The sequence below is a fragment of the Thunnus maccoyii genome, chromosome 9 (assembly GCF_910596095.1).
Source record: "Thunnus maccoyii chromosome 9, fThuMac1.1, whole genome shotgun sequence".
Taxonomy (NCBI): Eukaryota; Metazoa; Chordata; class Actinopteri; order Scombriformes; family Scombridae; genus Thunnus; species Thunnus maccoyii.
In genome coordinates this window covers 3,857,224-3,870,303 of record NC_056541.1, presented here as the reverse complement: position 1 = coordinate 3,870,303, position 13,080 = coordinate 3,857,224, and positions in this window count along the sequence as shown.

The window sequence follows — 13,080 nt, the reverse complement described above, 5'->3', positions numbered from 1 at the left end:
CTCTGGGCCTCCTGTAGAAGTATTCATGGTTCAGACTCAAACGACTTTATTCATCCCAGAAGAACAAATTCAGTTCTATAGTTTATTCAGTCCACACATGTCAGAGACAGCAGCTCAGTACATGCAGGTTTACAAGAGGAAGCAAGCGAAAAGCAAACGAAACAAAAATAATTCACACAAGTTTAACAGAATGAAGCTTTCAGCAACACAAGGGCACCTTAAGGTTGCCCCATGAATGCTGGCTAACGCCAGGAGCCAGGTGAAATGGAAACCCCCCCCCCAAAAAAAACAACTAAAAAAACACCTGTTATAGTTCACACAGGTTTAAACGAATGTGGCATTCATTTAAAGAACCAGTGTGTAAGATTTAGGGTGATCTACTGGCAGATATATTGATAGAAATGGAATATAATATTCAAAGAACAGACTGTTTGCACAATTAAAGGCTGCAAATTAATCACTGTGCTCAAGTCCCTTCTGTTTTTTGAAGTCTGCCGTCCTCAAACTGAGAAGCACCTGATTCAGCTGCTTTTTGTTGGATCGCCAGAATAAAACAAAGGCACTGTACGTTTCTGCAAACCACAGAAACGTTGAATATCTATGTTTCAACACGTGAAATAGGTAGCATATTAACATTTCAACAACACGTATCATCTCAACATTTCGTGACGTAGTTCACATGTGATCTATATGAGTTGATCTTTCCTATATAGGAGGAGGAGGGGCAGGTGGATGGTTGGTAAGTTTCTTGGCAGCAAGTTGGAAATCAGCAGAGAACACGGTTTGAGACCACCTCGATACCGAAACCAATGTTCACTTCCCGTTTCAACCGACAAAAGCGGGTGTTTTTAGCGAGACGTCAGGACATTTGCAGCCGTTTTTCTGGCTAGAAAATCGGCTTTTTTTTAGTTAGACATCAGCTGTTTTTATTTTATTTTTCATTTTTATTTGAACCCAAACCATGATCTTTCCCTAACCAACTGGTCTTTGTGCCTAAACCTAACCAGACCTTAACCACAGCGTTGTCACACCATAAAACATCATTATTCAATGGGTAGAAATATTAATGTTGATATGATACGTAATTCATGTGTTGAAACGTAGATATTCAACGTTTCTGTGGTTTACAGGGACGTTCAATGCCAACATTTTCTTCTGGCGACTGGGTTGTGTTGGAAGATGGGTGGAGAACCCTGTTTCTACTGGAATATAACATTCATAAGTATGTTTTAATTAGTGTATAATCACCTGAAAATAAGAAATCTCTGTGTTTTCGTTACCTTAGAATGAGCCCTTTATATCTACAGAGGCACAGCCATGTTTCTACAGTAGCCCAGAACGGACAAACCAAACACTGGCTCTAGAGAGGGCTCCTGCACGCTTGGAAGGGGAGGGGGATTCAGTTAGATGCCACTAAATCCTGCACACTGGTCCCTTAAAATGACTACTGTTGGCATTTAGCAGCTTGATAGCAGAAGGAATGAAGGACTAAGAGTAGCGGTTTGTTCTCCCAAGGGGAAAATTATAAGGCTTGAGGGCATTACAGTGGATTTACTGGACAGAAATGGTCAGTTTGGCTAACGTTCAGGAGAGGCTTTCATGTAAAAAGACTTCCAACCCTGGAAGTATGAGTGCCTCGCTTTTTTTGAGGGGAATTCATTGGATACTTTGGCAGAAAACAGAACTAGAGCTGCAAGTAATTATTTACTTCATACTTTTTGGATTATTCAACTAATTCTTTTGTTAAAAAAGTCAAAAAATGTTTATCACAAGTTCATCACCAAAACCCAAAGTTGAATGTTCTGCATTTTTGCATAATAACTGACTTAAACAATGAATCGATTATCGAAGTTGTTGTTTAGTAATTTTCTGTCAGTAGACTAATAAGATAAACATTTGGTTATAGACGATGTTGAAAACCCGTGTAAATATCTAGTGCTTAATCTTAATCTGAACTGACATGACCTCAGTAGTTGTTGATACTGTAGCTGTTCTTTGTGTTGTTTTTGGTAATCAGAGCCCGAATATTTGTCTGAAATCAGTGAAAATATTCTACAGTGACATAAAACCTCAAAAAGCAGCAAATCGTTATTTGTTTTGCAGAGGTGGAAGCATCGCTCTCTCTCAGTCAAGCTGATCAATATAAACTTAAAACAACTGTTTTTTTGTCCTTTCTCAAACATCAACATCTCATCATTACTGATTAGGCTTTTTCTCTCAACTTTTCCCAACTTGTAAAAACTCAGGAGGTTTTCCTTTTTCATGACACTGCAACATGCTGCTCTGATTAATTACTGCGAAGCAAACGTATGATGTGTTCAATTAATCAGTCACTAATTGAGCTGAATCAGGCAGATCCTGACGCATCTCATCTAGTTAGAGTCGGGATTTCTGGCATTTCTTCTTCCAAGTTGTATGTAGAAGGAAAAAGTCTGAAGAGAAAAACTCTGGGAACACTTTCCATAAAAAGAATATTATATAATTCTTTATACATGAACTGTTGCTGGAGTTTTGACCTCTTCTAGCATCTCATCTTGTTATCAATGTCATTACTAGATGACGGTTTAAAGTCTCCTCACTCATCATATTTTTGGCCTCTGTTGTGTGATGTAGCACTACTCCTTGTTTTCCCTAAAGCTTAATAAGCCTAATATTATAACTCATAAAAATTTTCTTCTGTCCTACACTACCATAGTATTGTAGGGCCTCTTTTAGAGTACTGCCTGAGAGAATGAAATTGCTGCCAAAATTGGTTTCCTGGGCAGAGTCAGTGCTCAGTTTTAGGAACAGAGTTGAAATAATAATAGAAATACAGAGTCTAACAGTAGGAATATAAGGTCAGTTTGACCAGTATGGTTATAAATCCAACTGAAATCATATTTATTCATCTTTCTTTGCAGTCAAAGATAATGTCAACATGTTTTAAAATTTATTGTTAATAATGTTGTATTATTAGACTGAAGAAAAAAGGTCTTTGAAAAAATATCATAGAAGCAGCAGCAGCTGGCAGGCTAATGGTGTTACACTGTACAGAGCAGAGATTTTGAAGAGCAACAACCAAATCAGCATCTAACGGGTCCAAAGTGACATTTACAGGTATGTTTACATGCTGTTTAATGTGCTGCAGCTAATTGGCTATCTAGCTGCTAATTGACATTTGCGGTGCACTTTTCCCCGGTGAATGTTCATTTAGTAGCTCGTTCAACAAGCTAAGCTGCAGGACAGGACATGTTCATGTTTGTAAGTTAGATAAGGAGACTTTAGCAGTAAAGCTAATGTGGGTTGTTGTTCAGAGTCTGTGGCTTTTGTGTTGTGTAGCAGGATGCAATCAGGCTCAGTGTGACCGTCTGCTCTGCCGATGATAGAACGACACGTTATTGCTTTATTCAACATTTGATTTGCTGTATTGAAACAAGGTCTCCAGCTACGTAAGCAGACGACTGAAACGGTATTTAATCAAGTTAATGCCAAACTAGGGAGCGCCATCATGAAATCAAAGCATTTGAATTATAAATTTCTTCCTTTTAGAATGCAGGACAAGTGATTTACAGAGCAGATATGTATGTTTGCTGTAGTGGACAAAAAATGGAATTTTATTTCAGTTGGACTTTAAATAAAATAAGTCCAAATTTCATATTATCTTAATTGTCCTAGACAAGTTGACTAGACATTTAATAACGTGTTTTATTACAGGTAAGAAAAGCAGTCATTTTTTCTCCCACAGTACCTGCATACCTAACTTTTTCTATATATATATATATAAAAGCAACTGTGAAACTCTCTCAAGAACAAATGAGTCATAATCAGATTCACAACTGAAGGAAAAATAAAACAATTGCTGCTGATAATTGGCTTCAGCGTGTGTGCAGCAGCAGCTCAGTGCCTTTCTGTGCATCAGTGTGATTACAGTCAGAAACCGTCACTAATGTGCTGGCAGAGTCATTCCAGTAACAAAGCTGCGACTTTGGCTGCCTGCCTCAATGAATTCACAGCAGCTTATAGTGATGAGGAGGTGAACATTGATGTGGAAGGTCACGGTCACGCTGTCGACACGATGAACCCACTCATTTTGGAATATTTTAAACTATGTTTGGGTTCATTTCATTTAACCAGGTAGACCTGCAGGCAAGGGAAGCAGATAGAAACCACACAATAACGTACATAAAAAACTATTTTCATATGGTTAAAGAACATTTTTAGAACCACACATGAATTAAGCAGCTTTTATACTATATGTAGTGCTGCAAGTTGCTGGTCATTAGGGGCAGGTCACCAGAAAGAACTGTGCTAACAAATTATGTTATTATCAATTTTCAAATTTTTATCTGCTATAATTTATTTATATCTATGAATATAATTTGTGTTAGGATTTTAGTTAATTTTTAATTGTTCCCTGCCTTGCTGCCTCAGACTGCGTTTTGGGTGGTTCTGGTCTGTGCATTGGTCATATTGTTGTGCTGGATCGATTGATATAGATGGTGACGAGTGTCGGCGTGTCCATGCTTATCTATTGAGGTTGTTGTGGATTAGTATCCCTAAAAAGTTGTCTTTGCACCTCGTTGTGGTGTTGAGCTCTTTGCTGTTCGCTTATGGCTCTGTAGACTCATTTGTTCTGAGCTTGGTTGTCTTATGATGATAGAATATTGCTTTCTTAATTAAGCAGTATTACAGAGAGGATGTGCTTTAGTGATGCGGTCAAGTGCCTCATTCCTGACCGCATCACTGTCGTGAGTCAACCAGCCAACTTCATCTAATGCTTTCTAGAGATCATGGCATTTCCCAGACTGAATAAATACCACACATATAAACACAAAACTGCTTTGCTAGCTCAATCTTATAACTAAGATATCCGTTGAAAAAATAATTTTTCCATGGACAGATTTAGCTACTACGTCCGCAAACTTCACATATATTTTAAGCTAGTAGGGCTGTGTCACCAACACAGCTGATGGAGGATGCCGGAGTGGAAGGTTAGATAATCTCAACTGAAGGGAAAATGGCTCAGTTTTGCTGTGTATGGGGCTGCCGGGTAACGATAAAGAGGGGAGAAGGGTTCGGGTTTTTCAGTGTGTGTGAGGGTGTAACTCGTCTCACAGTCTCAGAGTTCAGTCCACTCGGTAAAGGGTCTGTTTTGCCCCCCCCCCCCCACAAACCAAGGACGCTAACAAAGCAACTCAGTAATAAAATAAACCTAGCAGGGATGTCGGATAGGTCGGATCACCGTGTTTAACTACATATCTTTAAACGTTACAGTTACGACTGAAAATGACAACAGAAAAAAAACAAATTTGCCAAGTTCACATGTCTCCGCAATTCAAATCAACCACCAGTCGTCTACCCGGAAGTGACTGTAGTTGTTAGCGCGACGTCACGGTCTGTAGTTCTAATGAATGGCGGAGTAATATTTGTAGTGATGAGGCTTTTTTTCATTTGAGCACGGCTAGGTGTGCTGTCATGCTGATTTGAGCACGTACTAAATGTCTAGTTGACCAATCAGATTGCTTGGTCGGAACTACCTGTTGTATAATGTAGGCTTGTGACGGTGATAATGTAACTTGTGTAATTTCTCTCTCACTCACTCTCACACACTCTCTCTCTCTCTTCCTCTGTATATGTGTTCAAGACCTGCTTTGTTGTTAAATGTGTTTTGTGGAGCCATAACATGTTAAAAAAAACACGTCAGTAGAAAGAGCAAGTACTGTAGTTTTCCTGGTATGTAGCCTATCTATTGAAGTAGTTGGTGCCCAACCAACTTTTAACATATAAAAACGCCACTGGCTGCAACTTTTATTTATTTTCCGTATTATTATCATCAATGTGTTGATTACTTTTTTAATTAATCCGTTAGTGTGTAAATATCAGGAAAGAAGTGAAAAACTATCTGACCTTGGTTTTGTGATTTATTTATTTTTAACTATATTTACTGTGCAACCCTGTTTCCTAGAAATTGAGTTTACGTAACACTAATTTTATTTCCCAATTTCATTCCGTTATCAAACGTAGTCGCTGCCAGGATTCATGTCACAGGCAGGGAAGAGATCAGGGAGGAAAACGGGAACCTCGACACCGACACTTCCAGAGTCCCGTCTGTTGTCCACTTTAGGTTGAGATTAGTGAAATGATGGTGTCAGATGTTAATAAATATGTTGTGTCTTGTGCTTCAAGTCACTGCAGACTTTTTTCTGTATTAAACAAAGACGACAATCTTTCACTAACCTTAAGCAAATGCTGCCAGTGCTTAAACAGAACATAACGTAACGTGACAGTTTAATAATGCTGCAGTTTACAGCTGCAATGATTAGTTGATTAATCTATTAGTTGAAAATTAAAGAAAATTTAATGAAGAAATCTGCAACTATTATGATAATTGAATAATTGTTGTAACCAGTTTCTAAACAAAAATGCCCAAAAATTGCTGGTTCAGGTTCTAAAATGTGATTTTAATGTGACAATTTAATTCTTTTCTTTGTCATACATGATGATAAACTGAACATTGTTGGGTTTTGGACATATGTAGATGTAACTTTTGACTCTAGGAAATTGTAAGAGAAAATTATTAGGTTTACTGATAATGAAAATACATTTTATTTGGAAGCCAAGTGTAGTTTTTACCAGCAGATATTACTGTAGGAGATTTGATATTTTGGTGGAAAAAAATGTGGTTACTGAAAATGTTTCTGACCCATTTTTGCAACTTCCCAGACACGTTAATTAACAGCATTTTCTCATCATGTTGACAGAAAACGAGCTGAACAAGAATCACTGGCAGAGAGAGAAAGTCCTCAGTCCGATCAGACCGCAGACGTTCTGGTGACAGTTTATAGTTTTCATCTCAACAGGTCAGACACCAGGACATCCGGTGTATATGTGATTCCTGATGAATAGATTTTATAATGCATGTTGTCCTTGAATGACTTCATGCTTCATTGAGCAGCTTGTTTCCCATGAAACAGCGGCAGTTGGATGTGCAGAGGGCAGCTCTGACCTCTGACCCTTTGGTGTTGATACAGTCTCTGCCTTTGAGAGAATGTAAACTGCTGCAGGAGAAAAAAAACTGATCCTGTACGAGGTGATGACTGCAGTAAACAGCTGCTGTGGGGGTCAATGAATCTTGTGCATTTCAGAAATTGGTCCGAAGGTCTGAGGGGTGATGCGACTCTCACAATCACTGAAACTGAAACTGATTCTCCACCAAACATCTCTCTTAAATGCATGCATTAGAAAGCTTCCTGTAGGAAGTATCTAGTTTCATGGTGATCAGAGGCTGTGGTCCACTTGAATTAGTGTGAGTTTTAACATAAGGCATGTTTTACAATTTCAAAGTGCTGAAAACTTAATTCTCCACATCTAGATTATTGTAATTCATTAGACTCGTGATTGTAGCTCGTCTACCTTTTTTCTGCAGACTGAACTCACAGATGTAGGGATGTCAGGATAAAGGTTTTCTGACCTCTACCCCTGATCCCAGTCCTTTTAATATTGGGTATCTGCAGTTACTGAGTCTGATCCAGTATTAATATTTACATAGCAGCGTAAATACAATGATTAAACATAATAATTTATACATCAAAATCTTCCAGATCTTACAGTTGTAATAAATCTCTGCGCTCCTTATATTTTCCTGCTTTCTTGTCCTTTGCCAATCACATACCTGACACTAATGATACTAACTAACAATCAGTTTCATTATTGATTAATCTGCACATTACTTTCTAAATTCATTGATTAATCTTTTGGTCTGTAAAATGTCAAACACGACTGAGGGTGTTTTCTTTTTTTTTAAGGTTGAGTTTATTTCTTTTTTGCATAAGAAACAAACTCAGGACAGAGGTAGAGACATAAAGTGAAAAACTATGACAAAGAACTAGACAATACTCAACAAAACCCTAAAATAAAAACAAACAAACAAACATGTATGTGTGTGTGAGCGCATCTACCAAAAAAAAGGGGGAATAAGAGGGATGTGAAAATAAGTAAATAGATTAAAGAGAAGAGATTTTTTTTTTTTTTTAAAAAAGGGAAAAAATAGGATCTCAGCAGTCTTGGGCACCATCGTTGGATTGGGAGGGGCTGCCGGGGCTCAGGTCAGGTAGGTTGGGCCTGTTGGTTACACACTGAACATTTAGCTGGTCTGCTTAGAGCCACACCCAGACCCCTGGGAGGGTGCTGGTCTGTTTGCAGATCATATAGTCCCTTTTTAGAACCGGCTCCCAAACCTTCCGGCATGAGCCAGCTCTGTCAGGACAGAGTGGTGAGTGTGTCCCCCCCCCCCCACCCAGCTGGAGGTCCTGGTCCTTACCCTCACCCCACCTAAAGGCGTTTTTAAACCAATTTGTTTGCTCTGGTTTGAATCAGTGAATGAGCTTGTAAACTTGATTCGGTTTCTTTTCACACAGAGAAAAATTCAAGCGAACCAAAATGCATCACTAAAAGCCAGGTGGCCAAATAAAACGTACTACTTTGTGTTAGTCCAGGTCTGACCTCAATTCATTCTCCAGCTGTTAGCAACTGTTTGCTCATCTGCATCACAGCATGCAAACACCTAGCTACAGGAGCTGTTTTGCTCAAACTCGCAGAGTTTGCACAAAACACCCTAAGAGTGTTTTCAGTCCTATGTTGTTTAGTCCAGTTGAATGGGACTGGGGGTTTTCCTCCTTGGTATGATTCCTTTGGACACATCTGAACACAGCTACTGTACTCTGGAGCGACCAAAACAACCACTCTGTAGAGGAAGTGGTCTCTGTCCGGTCGCAAATTAACACTGGTGCGGTTCGTTTGTGGTGGGAACGTGACCCGACCTCCATCCAACCCAACTACAAGGCTGCAAGTTTGAGCTAAACGGGTCCTGTAGGAACGCATTGCATGCTGGGATGCTGATGAATGAAAACAACAGTTTATTTCAGTTTATTTTTCAACTGTAAAAAGTCTTGTTCAGTACATATCTCAATCTGTTCCTACAAAACTAAATGTAAGGGATCCTTACAAACACAATGTACATTTCTTGTCCTTATATTTTAAAAAATGAATATATTATAATCACATTTTCACATGATAATAATGTTGGTCCATGCTATAGTTAAAATAAGTCTGCAGCCCTGTAGCAGCTCTGTGAGGCTGTATATTTGAGCTAAATGCTAATGCAACATCTTAACATGCTCACAATAATAATACTAACATGCTGACGTTAAGCAGACACATGTATAGATTTTAAGTTTATGACATATAATACAATTTAATGACAAGGAACATGTCCCAGGGCATACAGTAAAAGCCCAGAGCTGCTCACTGATACTGAGATGGGAGTAAAAATAAGCTTCCTACTTTGAGAGTAAAAAGTGCTGTCAGAGTCCTTTAATTGGCCTTTGATCTACACGATTCTCTGCCTCAGATAACTGTGAGCGGCTTTGAACACATCTGTCCAAACTGATCATTGTTGCATAGTTTGTGAGTGGAAATTGTGTGTGAAATTATAAAAGGTTATTGATGAGGAGAGCGGGAAATAGCCTAACCTAACCCTCACAGTCATTTTGTACTGATTGCAGAGGATGATAGTATGCAGTTCATGAAAATACACATAACCAAAACAAAAGTCTATCTTTTACTTGCTTTAACTGAAACTAGTATCTATAATGGTAACTATAGTGAATTTGATGAGTACTGTATGTATCATTGATTATGGGTCTCATAGAACTAAGGAGGAGGTCACAGGTTTGATTCCCACTGTTACTACATGTAGCCTAACTTGACGTGCCAGATGGTTTGTTACACAGAACCATCTGGGAAGTCGTCCATGGAAACTGTTTGGAAAAGGGGAGGCACTTTCAAAAGATACTTGGCAAGTGATTGGCTGAAGCATCTGTCTATCATTGTCTATCGTCTTACCTTGTGAAGCAGATGCTGATTGGTCCGAACCACTGATGGTGCGCATAACTTGAAGCCTGACAAGATGGATTCTCGCGTGAATCCATCGTGATGTCATGAGTACATGGAAATAGCATGCACACAACACATCATCTCGTCCTGTGAACACCATGCATCTTCAAAACATCAACCTTTCATACAAACAGGTCTGTTTTCAGTTTCGTGAATTTTTATCAATTTGTCTGAAAAAACGCTGAAGTTACCAAATTTGGAGATGCATGTTATTCATTAGATAGCAATGACATGCAGATAAGTCATCATTTTGCAATATATTTTAGCATAAGTAGCACATGAGCTGGCTACTTAAGCTAACCTGGTGACCAGTATCATTCATCTGTGGCCATTTAAAACGTCATCCATAAAACCACATTCCAAGAAATCTTCCTGAAGAGCATAAACATCCGCTTATGAAATACGCTCCTGCATGCATAGATGCACTTGTGGACACCTGTCTGGTGTAATTTGCAATATGAATCACAAAATAAGTGATCGTAAAACAGTGTCAGTTCTTAACATTGCTGAGACTTCAGCCAAAATGGTGGACTGAAATACAGTTCGCCCATATGACAAAAGAAAGTAACGAAGACATACAGAAATAAGGCGCCTGTCAAAACCTGCTCATACTTTTTCGCTTAGTAGCTGTGTTGTTAGCTGGTGGCTAACGGCTGCTTGTAATGTGAAGGCTGCACACGGCAAATAAACACAACTATGCATGCACACTTTGTTTTGTAAAATACACCAAATAACACACACATAATTCTGCCACAAACCCCACATAAAGGCAGTTCCCCCCTTTTTAAAATCTGTCCTTTCAGAATCGGCAGGGCAACACCCTCCTGCCTATAGACGTCCTCACATTCTTTCCATTTCACTCAGGCAGCTCAAACCCCAAACTGTGTCACTGTTGTTGATGACTTGCATGTTTCTTTTTGAGCATAAAAACATAAAAGAAAAGGTGCAATAGAAATAAAAACCTGCATCCTGTAATCTGCTGCAGGATTTAAAGTGAACCAGAAAGTTATATTTGGAAAACAGATGACTGTGATGGGGTTGACTTTGCTCCCCCCTACCCTCACCCCCTCCCCCTCCCCCTTCCCCTTCGTTGCAGCGTCATCTGTCAACGTGACGTTTTCTTGGTGTTCTGACAGTAATTGGCTGCATCCTCCTGTAATGGCGTGTTTGTGCGTCTGTTGGCAGCGAGGACACAGTGTTGGCCGTGCAGACTTGCGCAGTAAGATCTAATTGGCTGTGGCACCAGGCAGGCCTTCCCCTAATGAACCATGTGCCTGAGGTTAATTCAATTTGGACAGAACCTCCTGCGGGTCACAGCGTTTCTCCAGAAAAAAAAAAAAAGGAGCTGGTTGAAAATGGCAAAGATACCCGAGAGTCGATTTATGAACACATGAAGGATGTATGAGCGGATCAATTATATACGAGCCTGTTGTCATGAACAGTGTAGAATATTTAATATGTTTTGCCTTTTTGGCTCTGAAATGATTTTAGATTATATAGGTCAATCAGCATCTGCGTTTCTAAATGTAAAAAGCTTTTTCTCTGCTGCTTTCACTGCCAAATTTATTGATCAGTCATTTATATAAACATTAACCAAACAAATAAACTGTTAATATTTTCTGATACCATTAAAGGTTTGTTTTTACAGCCATGGAAATACTTGTCTCTGATTGGCCGATCATGTGGGAGACCCCACAAACATTTGGTCATTTGAGATTATTATTGTACAATAACAATTGTTTTAGGGCTGCAATTACCAATTCTTTTCATTTTGGATTAATCTTGATTAATTTGATTTTCTTGGTTTTTATCAGTTAATCATTCAAATTGCTTGTTCTGTCCAACCGACAGTCTAAAACCCAAATATATTCAACCTACAGTTACATAAGACAAATAAAAGCAGCCAATGCTCACAACTTGAATTAGAATATGTATTTTTGCTTAAACGATTTATTGATTATCAAAATAGCTGCTGATTAAATTTCCTGTCGATCGACTTGATTAATGGACTGATCACTGAAACTTAAAATGGTTTATCTGGACAAGTTTTATTGATGATGTATTTTTCATATGGATTAGATTTCTGGGACACTACTAGATGGAGACAGTAGAGAGATCACAGGGAACAAGGGGAGAGAAAGATGGGATACGAGACGCAACAAACTGCCGCAATCAAACCGCGGCTGCTGCGGTTAAGTGTCATGCATCTTAACAAGGTGACTAAAATTTTTAAGGTGTACATTTAGTTTATTGGGTACACAAAACTAATTCAGTGTATGGACATTTCTCTGGTTGGTTTTTGCTCCTTGTTAAGATCCGTTTTGGCAGATCTGAACACAGCAATGGTACTCGGACCAAAACAACCCCACAGAGACCTTTAGAGGAAGTGGTCTCAGTCTGCTCTGTTTGTGGTGGGAACACATTCTGACCTCCATCTAACCGACTACAAGACTGTAAGTTCAAGCTCCTGTAGCCAGGTGCACTTTGCATGCTGGGATATTGATGAGTGAAATCAATAATTGCTAGCAGCTAGCGGCTAGCCTCAGAATGAACTGAGATCTGACCTGGACAACAACCATGTACGTTGCTTTTGGACCGATAGGAACTTCTTCGGGATCTTCTTCCTGTGTTTACATTTTTGCTCCCACCCGGACAGATGTGACCAATGAGGAGAGAGAATGCCCTCACCTGACTTTTCATCTACTGATTCAGACCAGAACAAACTACAGGTTTGAAATTGTGAATTCATGTAAGTATTATAATATTTTTGTTGAAACTGTTGTATGAGCAGTTTGTGGTGCTGTGTTACGAATATTTTGTAAATATTAGCATTGTGTTACAAATTGAGACTGATTAAGTCATCATTACCTGGATGAAGTCACGTATTTGATATAAATACACATATTAGTGCACTTATTTAATGGTTCTTAGGCTACAACTAATGATTATTGTCACTATCTATTAATCTGTCAATAATTTTATCAATTCAATTTGATTGTTAAACCTGCAGTGTGGAACTTTTACAAATAAATGAACGTCTGTTACATTCAAGCTCTTGCCAAACGAGTTCACACAATGCTGATTAAGCCTATCACCACCAGATAAATCTCTGTGTTTCACAGTATGCAGAGTTTTTAAATCTCATGT